The following is a 12,920-nucleotide window of genomic DNA, read 5'->3' as shown; positions in this document are numbered from 1 at the left end:
TAAATAAACCAGAGAATTCTTTGTCTTTGAGAATATGAATCTGGATAAAGTGCCTTGCCCAATAAATTCTCCGTTGCATTTAGCAGTACAAAGAAGGGGGGAACCAGTTGGTTTTAGTTATGTTTAGCTTAAATTAAGCTTCATTTCTTTCACCTTTCCTCTAATCTTATGTGATGTTAGCAATTAAAAATAAATAAAAAAATTGAGCTATCATTCCAACTGAGTCCTAGCAGTTGCTTCTTCCTTCCTGGGTCTCATACCTGGCTTTTAGAGAAAATTTCTCTCTCTCTCTCTATTTTTTTTTTCTTTGTGGTGGAGTAGGTCTGGAAAAGGGATTTTCTACATGCTTAAGGTCTTTAATTCAGTTTTTTTGCCAAGCCTCTTAATTATATTATCTTTGTGTTTAGATTCTCATTTTTTTTCCTCTTTTCTTGAAAAAAAAAAAAAATCCTCTCTCAGGACAAATGCTTCATCGCTAATGAAATATTCACAATTTATTACCCTGATCTTCCCCCTCCCCCTCAAATCAGGAGACTTCTGACACCTGAATGAAATACTTTCTTTAAAGTAGACATTGTAAATTATGCCCATGCTCAAATATGCCTGCTGTTTTACCTTCGGCAATCCATAGCTGTGAGAAATCTACCTAGAAAAGACCAGATTTCACAGAACCAATAGCTGGGGGCAGATATTGTGCAAGTTACTCCACAAACCCTGATGCTCTGGGAACTAGCTCTCTAAAGCATTCTGATATTTATTTTTCAATTCTTCCTCCATTAATTTTAATGACAACCCCACTTGCTTACATTCTTCAGGACCTATTCCTCCCCAAAATACTACCATTCTTGCTCTGATGGCTTTCTACAAGGAATGAATGTGACTGTTTCCCAAAGCCTGCATGCTTTGTGATCTGGCTGCTGCTCCTGAGTAGTAGCCTCTATGGCACCCAGCAAACAACATGCCGGTGCTGGGGGACTTTGCATCACTGTGTGCACGCAGCATGGACATAGGCTGTTACCACAGGTCCAGCATACATGTCATGCTTCCGAACACACACGGCATACCTTGCCCGCCTTTCTGAATACCTTGCTGCCAGGAATCCAGAAAAACAGCCAGCTGTTGGATTCCCCCTGCCCCCTTCCGTATTTCCCTAGCATGTCACATATGCCTTCTGTAATACACATGTGCCTTCTGGGTATCTTTGGTGGATGCCAGAGTGCCTTCCTAATTTGTCGCATTATGTAATAGAGGAATTCCCATGCTACATCCTAGCCCTGGCTGATAGGTCATACAGCCTCCCTGAATCGTAGGCTTGGGGCCAAGCCCTGTTTGCTTATTGAGTTTTGTAATTTTTGCAGTTCTATAGTCAGCTCATCCATTTAGGCAGTTCAAACATGTTAAGCTCTGCCTGTCACCAAGCAATTACTTCCAGTGCAGTGAAACAAAGCAGTCTCCAACTACTGCGCTGTGTCTGTGGGAGGAAGTCAGGGGTAAGCTATGGGCGTCTCTTGAAAATGAGCTGCTGCTTGCCAAGTGGGTGCACAGAGGTAGAAGTCAAGTGTGACTGAAAATATAAACACACCTGCAGCAACAGTTCTCCCATTTTATTATCTTTATCCATATTGATCAAAGTTGACAAATTAAAAGAAAGTTAAAGGAAAACTTCTTAAGAGATGCAAAATGGGAACATCACTTTCTGGGAGCATACACTGCAACAGCTGCAGTTTTAGCACGCAAAAACATTGGGAGGCAAGAGCTGGAAATGTGCAGGGGTGGTAAAGTGATACAAAGATTTTCTATGACTTTTCATAAAGCACGCACACTAATAGTTGCCACAAGATTATGGGACTGGCCCTGGCCCAAAAAAATCAATGGGTGACTTAACAGAGCTAGGATCAGGATTTGTACCTCCGTTCACTCCAGCTTCTAAAGTCTAAGTTTAGCTATCATCACAGGAGAAGTTCCACCAGTTGTAGCAAACATCCAAGGAGACCTTGCTGAACTGGAAGTCGCACAAGGCTATAGTGCTAGAAAGGAATGAAGAAGTACCACAAACAGCTTGTATATTATGTAATGACTACACACCAAAGTGTTTTGCAACCAATATGCAAATGTGAACTTCAGCACTGCTTTGTCTAATGCTTTGTGAACAACTTCAGCAGAGCACCCACCAGGCCAAACCATGAACAGGGCAGGAGAAAGCTCAGGAGGCTGCAGATGCTCCTATGGAACTTTGCAACATCGTTTCTGTAAAACCTAAAAACTGTTTATATATTTATAGGCTGTTTATATCATGTAATTTATACAAATTGGAATTAACATTTGAACTGAGGCACAGCTTAAACTTCATTCTTGATCTCGATCCTCTAGTAAAATGTTTGGAGTTAAATAATTGGTCTTAGATAGATTCCTGCTAGTCTGCTGTATATGGCTGAATGCCAAGTACGGAAATATCAGAAAAAATCACAAAGGAATCTTGCTCTGTCTCTAGCCTGTCTGGCAGCCTCTGCAATCAAAAATCACCATTGTTTATTTTGTGAATTATGAAACTCAAAATCCAGATCATTTTATTAGATGATCTGGATTAAATTATTAAATATAAACCGAATTGCTTCCTTAAATCCCTGTTCCTCACTGCTTGCTCCTCTTTCCTCTGCATCTTGAACTGCAGAAGTGTGCTGCTTTTCTGATTTTCAACACCAGCACTGAAAGATCTCTCTTCCTACTTCATGTCCTTCATTGTTGTCCTAATAATGCACCTGCTTCCACTTCACAGATCACAATTTGTATTTTGCTAAATACATTTCATATTGTTGCTATTAATTATTCACATAAACACAAATAAGAGATTTAATGACAGCTTAGTCTTGGCCATTTATCCTCTTCTAATGTGGCTTCTGTATTCCTTGGTGTTCATTCAATGTTTGTTAAAGGAACTTCATGCAACAATGAACTGGCACACGGGCAAGACTTACCGCTGCAGAGTTCTGCTACAGGGAAGCGAGGATTATATAAATATAACCTTTGCTACCTTAAGCATTTCCACAGAGAACACAATGAAAATTAGACAAAAGTCTATCACACAGCAGTTCCTATTTGTAGATCTGTACTATTCCCTATTTTCTTTCTAAGAAATTTTAACACTTATTTTAAAATCCCATCATGGGATCATAATATGGAGAAGTTACTGCATAACAACATTACTCTCAGGTTCTCCAGTGCCACGATGCCAAGCAATGAGACAGCTCTCCTGGACACGGGTGATCTAAGTGCACGGGGTTATGTGGAAGTTACGTGGTGAAATAAACCCGTCCCTCAGCAGCAGGAGGAAAGCCGTCAGTAGGGAGCAGTCACAAAGCGAGCTGCTTGTTAAAGACAACTATATGTAAGCAAGACAACTAAGACAAACTTTAATCAATGCTCACCACTCGATGCAAACCGATGCAAACCCTCGCAAAACCTACCCAACATTGCCACCTAGCGGGCCGGCCGCCTGCTCCTCCCGCCGGAGGGCGGAGAGGGAGAGCTGCTAAAATGGGAATTCTTAACCTAAAATCCACTCATTTTCTAAAGATAAAAATACAGTTTTTTTTTTTTTTAAACAGTGTAAGAGAAGTCATTATTGATTCAAACTAGATACATTTCTCAATCTAGTAATATATTGTTAATAGGAACACAGTCAACAGGAACATTTTTATGAACTAGTGCTACTTCATGGTTTTTGGAAATGTGGTAAGCAGCCCAAAGAATTTTGTGCGTAGTTACAGGTAAATAAGCAACCAATAGTACTGAGGATATTGAGGATATTTAGGCTGGTTTCTTACTTGAGGTCTGCTTCATTCTCCCATGGAAGGTTCCATTAAATGCCAATGCTTATCATCCTTGATGATATATGCTAAATTTGCACCATCCTTTGCTTAACACAAGACAGCCCTACTGTCTGAAGTAAAGGCTACAATAAGGTTGGGGGGTGAAAGGGCAGAGAGGAAAGATTTCTGTAGAAAACCCAAGGAAGAACTCTCAAACACAAATAGAGTAAAAAATACAGAATTTGGAGCATTTCAGAAAAAAACAAAAAACTTCCATTCAATTAGTCAACATTTCCACTTTAAGATTGTCAAAGAGCTTTAGACTTCTATGATTAACCCTAATGTTATGAGGTTGTCAGCCTCACTTTCTTGAGAAAGTAGCATATCATGGAAGAAATATATGCCATATCTTAATTGTATAGGAATTATCTGGATGCATCTTTTGCTCTGCAAATAGTTTTATTTATTTAAACTGTTACTTTCTATTAGAATTTGGAAGTCTGGACCCTTAATGACACTTCAATGTAATGAAAAATCCATCTCCAAGTTCTCCATATTGGCTGAAATAAAGTAGACTACGCTACTGGAAAGTTTAAGACAATTTCAAAAACAAACTGCTCAAAATGCCAGAAGTTAATAGCACAGACAATACCAGTTTGTCTGCAAGACAAAATCTTACCAAACCTTTCATAATTCTTCTACTGCGAAGACTAACCATTAGTAATAATAATATATAAATATTCCAGCCCAGAACTGTGCTAACATTGCTGACCACGACCCATGGGAAAACAAATATTTGTTAGGATGTTTTTTTTCTCCTAATTTAAGCTGTAACCAGCAATAAACATTTCATATGGAACAGGATGAAGAAAGAACATATTGCTTCACAGTGAGTCCCTGTACAAATCATTATTTAATGTTATGCGTTTTTTTAAAGAAAGTTTGGATCTTAGTTTTTGAAACAACTTGAGACAATGTTTAGCACAAGTATGAATAGAAGGCTGAGAAACTGATGTTTTCTGCTGTTGAAGAACAGAAAATAGTTTAAAATCTGCAGTGATGTGAGTAGGACAAGGAAAATGACAGACCTATTCCTGTGCATCAAAATATAAACTTCATGTAATTCCATATGAACTTTACACAAAGTGAAGCAGCAGCTACTCAAAGAGGAAACTTATGCTTCAGAAGTTGAAGTTTTTGCAGCCCTCCTGAATATGTTTCTATTGATTATTTTAAAGTTGTTTTATTGCTTTTGAGTAGGAAAATTAGTTATATTATATATATGTAATATATATAATATATAATTATATTGCATATACATACTATACATAAATATTATGCTTTATTTCTAGACTTTAATAACAACTTATTAACTTTTCCAATCAATCTTGTATTTTTGCAAGTTAACTCAATTTATCAAAGATTCTTTTAGGCTTACTGACAGATACAACTAGTTACAATATTAGATCATTGCCTTCCATCAAAACAAAACAGTTTCAATATATAGTCCTATCTATATTTAAGAATATGAAATATATAAACAACCCTCAGACTACCACAGGAATACTCCTTGCCAGATTGTATGATGCTTTTAAGAATAGGATATAAGACAATTTAATTTCTTTAGAACTGGCTTCAGTGCAGAAGCAAAGAATACTTTATTTCTGGTTTTGAGTCTTTTGCTTGACGGATCACTGAAGAATGAAATAGTAAAGTATAACTACCAGCTGAATAAAAATGAACCACAAATAATTTCACTGAGACTGAATTCTATTTATACTATTTTACTTCAGAGAGAATACCCCCAAGTACCAGATAATGTAAATAAGATTACAAAGCCAGATATGAAACACCCACTTTTCCACTTGACCAGGCTATATTTTTATCACAGTAAAATTCTAATACAAAATGACAAGTTAATCGTGTAGCCTAACAAAAAAGCCTACCATTGCATATCAGCATCTCTGCAGTAAAGGCAAGGTCATTTACTCTTCTCTTCCCAAGAAGAAAAGGTATTTAAAGTTGCATTTTTAGCACCATACTGTGGGAAAAAAAAGGATCAAAGAGACAGTAACAACAGAGATTACACTCTGCAAGTTGTTTGTTTGCTAGGATTTGATTTGTGCACTTTGTTCACACATTTTTGCCTTCTGAAGACACCGGACTGCACTGATGCCATACAGGTTTGACATCTAATTTAAGTTAGTCTTGTACTATGTCTTATGACAGTTCTAAGCTCTATTTCAGGAGGATTGGTTTAGGTAGTGTAAACACCTGATCAGGCATAACAGTAAGAAAGTGAAATGAATGTGCACTGTCACATAAAGGTCAGGCTACAACAGTCTTGGCACACCTTCTCTGCATCAGACCCATGTGAATTGCAATCCCCACAGCCTACACGGACAAGAAGCAATATTAAACTCTGCATCAAATACTGAGAGAGGCCATCTTTTTGCCTTGCAAATGCATGCTTGCTAGGTTCTCCTAATAAACACAGATTTTCAATGACATCATTTGTGTGTGTGTGTGTGTGTGTGTCCCCCCCCAGCTTTTTTAGATGCTGTAGCTTGAAAGGACAGACAGAGAAAAGGGAACATTCTGAACCTTCTGAAATTAGGCCAGTAGGAAACGAATGGGAAGCAGAAAATCATAAACTTACTGACAACCGTATACATGTACCATTGTACATGTTATACATGAAGTATATAGTATCCATCTTATACTCCATACATGTTATACTTCAGAGCTCTAAGCCCATTTTCTAGACTCTCAACTTTCCCCCAACACTCAAATTTCAATTCCAAACATCAAAATGCAGCACAACACCTTGCTTGATGTTGATTTTTTTTTTCATCTCTAGAAGTAAATTTTATTATAAAATATTCTTAAGATTAAGGGAAGGGGAAAAGAAAATTAATTGCTCCTCCCTAGCCACTACTGTGATTACCAAAGCTTGGATGAATTTGGAAACATACCGGACCAGGAAGTACTATGAACATTCTCAGTTAAGCCTGTAACAACTGAAAGCCAATAATAACAGTTAATGATAGAACTTTTTTGCCTCAAGCTTACTTTTCACTGTCTGCTTTGCAGACCGTAATTGCTGACCTTCAGTGTAAGAATGCTGCTGATCCTTATTTTCCAGCGTTCCTGGAAATGGGTATTAAAACCCTGAAGACTTCGCTAAGCCTGTGGCAAAGCTTAATGTCATAGGCAAGAATAGTTGCTAATGAATTTCCATTTATTCAGTCTCTAAGACAAAAAGAGGTACTTAAAACTAATCAAATCAGTTCTCATTTCTGCAGCTCTGCAGAGAAGGATTTCTGGATTCTGGTGCAAGACAATGCAACAGGAGTCAGCAGCAAGCCCTTCCAGTAACAAAGGCCAACTACAGAGTACAAGCATGGCTAGTATGTCAAGGGAAATGATTGCTCCCCTCTACTTGGGGCATGTGAGACTCTGTCTGGGGGTGGAATATTGTGTCCAGTTTTGGGACATTCATTGCAAAAAAGAGACCAACAAAACAGAGACAGCTTAACAGATGCCCTAACAAAGTTAAGGGGCTGGAGCACAGCTTGTACAAAGGCTGAGGGAAGCAGCTTTCTGCAGCCTGGTAAAGAGGTGCAACCTACATGCTTCACTGCCTAAAGGGTGGGGATACAAAGAAGTTGGGGTTAAACTCTTTTTAGAGGGTGAAAGCAAAAGGACAAGACACAATAATCAGAGGTTGCAGTAAAGGAAAAAAAAATCAGAGCAAAACTGATGCAGCACTGCAACAAGTTGCTCACAGAGCAAGGAATCTGCATCCTTGGAGATTTTTGAAACATAATGGGACATGGTCCTGAGCAACCCAATTTAACTCACAAAATGGCCCTGCTTTAAGCCAGAAGCTCAAAGTCTGGATAACCTCCCCAAATCTCTTCCAGCCTAAATGTTTTTATGGTTCCATGATTTCTAAAAAGGGATTAGATTAAATGAAAATATACATATACAAAGACCTTGAAATGCAGTCATAACATTGCTGCTTTTACATTTCAGAGAACTAACAGAGCCAATTAAAACATGCAGCCCTTCATTGTACGCGAACTTAGGATAACCAAGCATACTTCTTTATAGGTAAATAATCACTGAAATTGTTTCAGAACACAATGTATTCTACTATTTTAAGAATAGGAAAAGATAGAGCACCAGCACCTAATGCTTTCAGTTTGCTCTGAGCCTTCACTTTCTCTTACTGGTTGGATATCTCTGTAAACTGTCGATAGTCCACAATTTACAAAGGAAATAAACTTCTGAGGACTAAACAAGGTACAACTAGAACAGAACATACTCAACATACAGAATTGTAATGACAATAATTGTAATGACCTTCCATACCACAAAATGGGGAGCAAGTGCACTGCACTTACGATTCAGAGGGATACGAACTAATGCTCTCTTAACCTTTAATATAACTGATGCTCACTATTTTTAAGTGTTATCTTAATGCCACTTCAGAGAAGGAGGATGTTCTTGCAACTCCATATGCAGATGAGATCATTGCTTCAACACAACAGAGCCTGTCAGGATGGACAAACACAGAGGCTCTTGGCCACGCACAAGGTATTTCACAGTCTGAGCATATTCCATGTCTTATAACCAGGACTATAGAGCCATTGCAAATACCTACCAGGGCGGCAAACTGGATCCTGTTTCCCACTTCTTTTCCACTAACAATGGCACAATCTGATTGAAATTATATATTGAAAACCTGCAGAGAAGCCTTTCCTTTCTTTACTTTTTCCTATGAGTTTCCAAGGCAAAAAGGACACAGTGTATGATAGAAGTACTACATTAAAGTAGAAGCTATCAGTGTTTTAAGTTTCTGCATAATAAAAAACATAATAAATTATTCAAGTTAATTTCCTGCTGCCAAATTCAAATTAGAAGTAATCCATGTTTTCATTAATGTGATGCTGTTTTTGATATAAATTCTTACTTTGTCTAGAAATTACATTCTTTATCATCTGTCCATTTAACAGATTTACATTCACCAGGCCAATGACCTGCTGAGAATGATACACAGTAAACTCATTAGTTGAGCAGGTTTATTTTTATTATACTTTGGTTTCTAAACTAACATCATTTTCTCTGCACGAATTAAGTAGCTGAGGTTAGGTAATCAGAACTCAACGGGTTATTGTTGGTATGAAGCACAGGAAATTAGTAAGATTTGGAAGGTTACCATGCCAAAAAGTCACTGCTAATACAAATGTTTCTTCATTCTGGGATATGAAAGTAACACAGTAATTTAGCAGTTATGGTGTAACAGATATATACGGTACTTTCCGCATCTTTTGTGAGAACCAAAGACTAAAGCAAAGCAAGAACATTCATAAAAATCTTTTAGCTTAGTTTTGTAGATAAACTATTCCAGATACCAGATAACTGGTTTACAGGATGGACAAACACTTAAGGATAAATGTCCCATGCTTCAAGAGAGTTGCTTATGCTAAGAGTTAGGATTTGTATCAGTTTACTCCTGAGACTCCTTTCTTATTTCACAGATGGAAACAATGAACAGAATGTAAAGTAATGGTGAAATGTACTTCACAAAGCCACTGTCATCTCTCAGATGCCTCATCAATTAGCATAAGCCTCCCGGCAGGCCAAACAAAGTCGGGATATTCTACTGTGGGAACCAGGAGGCGGATAGACACAGACCAGCAGAGAACACAGCAGAAAATGCCGGAGCTAGAAGACACAGTACTGGGAAGGCTGGAAAGGGATGAAACCCCATATTGTTAATTCAAGCAACTTCAACACTGATAAGATTCTTTATTAAAAGGAAGTCATTGTCATAAAAAGTCTAAATATAGGAAAAAAAGCAACAAACTTGTGGCTAGTCTTCCACAGCCTTAGCTGAGTAAGATTTAAAAGCAAATGAAAACAAACAACACAGAAGTAAATAAATAATTTGGGTTTTACAATACTGACTAGTACAACCAGAATTTCTAGCACTTGGAATTGCAGGAAGAAGATATACACTTTTAAGGCAACTAAAAACCTTAATATTTATTACTCTAAAACCCTGTAATTTTAAAAGCAAACCTATTTTTTTTTAAAGTCTTGAAAAGTAAATTGTGTTTTCTAATGTATGCTACCTCTCTATTTTTGTCATCTTTAAAAAAAGAAGAGAATGCACCAATTGTGCTGTTCGTATATATAACCAACCCTAGATTTCTAGGCAATTTAACCAGAATTAATAACATAGTAGAGATCTTGAAAAAAATTGCTTTTAAATGTTTGTGGAAACCAGTTTCTACTCATAGATTCCAGAAATTAGTTTTGTGTAAGAAGGAGCACTTAAGAGACTGGTCAGAACGCACAGAATGGAAGGAACCAGAGCAGTAAGAGCTTATTGCTCATCTGCCAGTGGGGAACTCCAAGGGGACATGGGGATTGAGTGGGGTTATTTTGTGGGTAACCAAAGAAAACAGGATAGTTTTTTGTAAGGGATGTGAAACACACTTGATAACGACAGGCCAGGGACCTGCCTTTAATGCAGTTAGCACGGGAAAGAACAGGAGTACAAGTGTACAAGAAATTACCACCACTGGTAATACCACCATGTTCAGAACAGTTTCCTGCTCATGTTGACCCTGTTCCAATTGGGATTACAAATTAGATAAATGTCAACAGAAGGAAAATTAATTGTACAGGCAGGAGGTCTACAACACGGAACTGGAGATCTGCTAGAGGAATTAAGATCAGTGACTGATAAGGCGGCCTTCCAGATCTTGTCTGTTCTGAGCAAATAACATTTCAAATGAGGGAAGCCCAAGCTTACACAGTAAGAATAAAATATTTTAATAAATATGCTCTCTGAGCATAGACTTTTCCCATGTCTCATTTAAGATCAAATTAAAGAGCTATTAAATAGAGACTCAACACAGCAAAGAAAATACTTTTCCTATGTCTGGTAAAGTGCTTTGTATCAACATGTCTCATGCAAAATTCGGTCCTATAAAAACAGATGGCATAAGGTCTCTGTAACCCACTGGTGAATGGAATTTACAGGCTCCTTTTACAAGTGATATTTAGCAGTCAAGAACTTGCTATAGATACAGGTATGAAATACAAGCTAAGAAATTTATGCCCTTAGAATACAATTTTAGCACATACATTCTGAACTTTACAAACTAAGCTTACTACCTTCAACTGTTCTCCTTTTTCCTACAAAGTTTATTAGGTACATAACAAATTAAATCCTACCTTTACGAATCTCTAGGAAACTGCTGTTTTCCTGTTTTGCATCACAATATTTTATATCTTTTTTAAGAGTTTGTTGTTTTTATTTTATTTATTTTTAAACATATTTTGAAGAAATAGAACTTGGCTCATGCACTGACAACAAATAAATCAAGACAGTTCTGTGCTTTATCATGTCAGTAAACAAATTACACAAAAAAGGCCAGTTGGGCAATTATAAAAAATACAAAGCCCAACACCGAGAAGTGAGCAGAGTGTAATTTATATGCTGTCATATCATTCATCACAAGAACATTAACCTTTAAACTGTGGCTAAAGAAATTCCAATTTCATTACTCTCTAGGGGATTCACCTTGGTAATACTCTGCACCCCTCTGGGCTTTTCTGTGAAGATGTAGGGGGTCTTCCTTTGATCTCTGTTCTCAGTACCACAGGGAGGGCAATAGCCAACTCATATTTTATGACTGACTGATGGGCATTAAGCTCAAGATAATTCTGGCAACTTGCACTATGGTTTTTAATCCTATTTCTTAACTCTACTTCCTGTGACTCACTTCTACCATTCATCTTTGCCTCCCCAGAAGAAAACCTGTAATCACATCTTCTCAGTGGGAAAAAAAAAATAAATAACAACTTGCTTGAATCTTTGGGCAGGATTTAGCTATTTATGGAGTTGTCGTATCATACCATTATAAATATTTATTGTAATTTAAACATCTACACAGGCCTGCGGTGTTTTGGCAGATGACTAATGCTGCAGAGATGAAGACATGCTGCAGCTCTATCTCCCTTTGAAGAAATTAAACAATTTAATTCCTATCCACATCCAAGCTACAGGTAGAAGGAAATTTATAAGCTTGTTTTCACTTTTGTACAACAGACACTTGAGGTCAGTTTATCAAAACTGAGCAGTAGAACTTCACAGAATAAATAAATGTGCCAATTTTATATGAGCATTGCACACTGTTACAATACCCGAGTGCACACATGAAAAGATGTGTCATTGACTAGCCACTTTCTTACATTATGTTGATGGTAGTGAAGACAATTGAATGAGAGTAACACAGACAAACTTCTTCTCTGATTCTGGCTAGTTGCCTCATTTCTGGGTCCATGTGGAAAATAACTTCACAAAGGAGATAGGAGAATACAGCTGGCATGAGGGAGCTTCTTTACTTCACCTTCAGCCTGCTAACAAGTATCCCTTACCAAAGTTGGCATTTCATGTTTAGGAATAAGCAGCTGTCATCAAAACCTGTTTTGACAGCATCAAATGACCACAAGGACTCTTAGCACTTCCTCAAGGTTGGGTAAATTGGTCCTATAGATAATCTCTCATTTTTTTCAAGCTGGTCAAGGTAATAGTAATTCTGGGAAATGACACAATTGACAAATAACTATTTTAAGATTCCATCATATTAGAACTTTTTTTTAAAATATTAAGTAGTTTCTTATGACTGAATTTTGTTCTTGATTCATATATTATGTTCTGTATTCATATATTCCAGAATATATCAGGTTCCAGAAGGATACTGGTATTGCTATCAGGTTTGGAAAGTTTAGCAAATTAAGCTGACTCTCTGGAGATCTTCCAGTATGGAAGAGGAAGCAGCAAAAACAAGGATTGCTGGAAAGTAACTCCTTTAGACAGGTATAGGACAGCATCTTCTTTTTTCTTCCTTGTTTTGGATGGCTATATGGCAAATACATGCTACACTTATTGGTGTTAATAGGTAGATAGATTCCCAAGATATCTATTGTCTCAGAAATACTTATTTGGTCTTCATAACTATATTCTCTGAGAATCTCATAGCCGTCAAAATATTCATCTTCTAATCAGCCTGGGAGGGGACACACAGA

This window comes from Anser anser, assembly GCF_964211835.1.
Source record: "Anser anser genome assembly, chromosome: 16".
NCBI lineage: Eukaryota > Metazoa > Chordata > Aves > Anseriformes > Anatidae > Anser > Anser anser.
Note: the sequence above shows the minus strand (reverse complement) of the source record.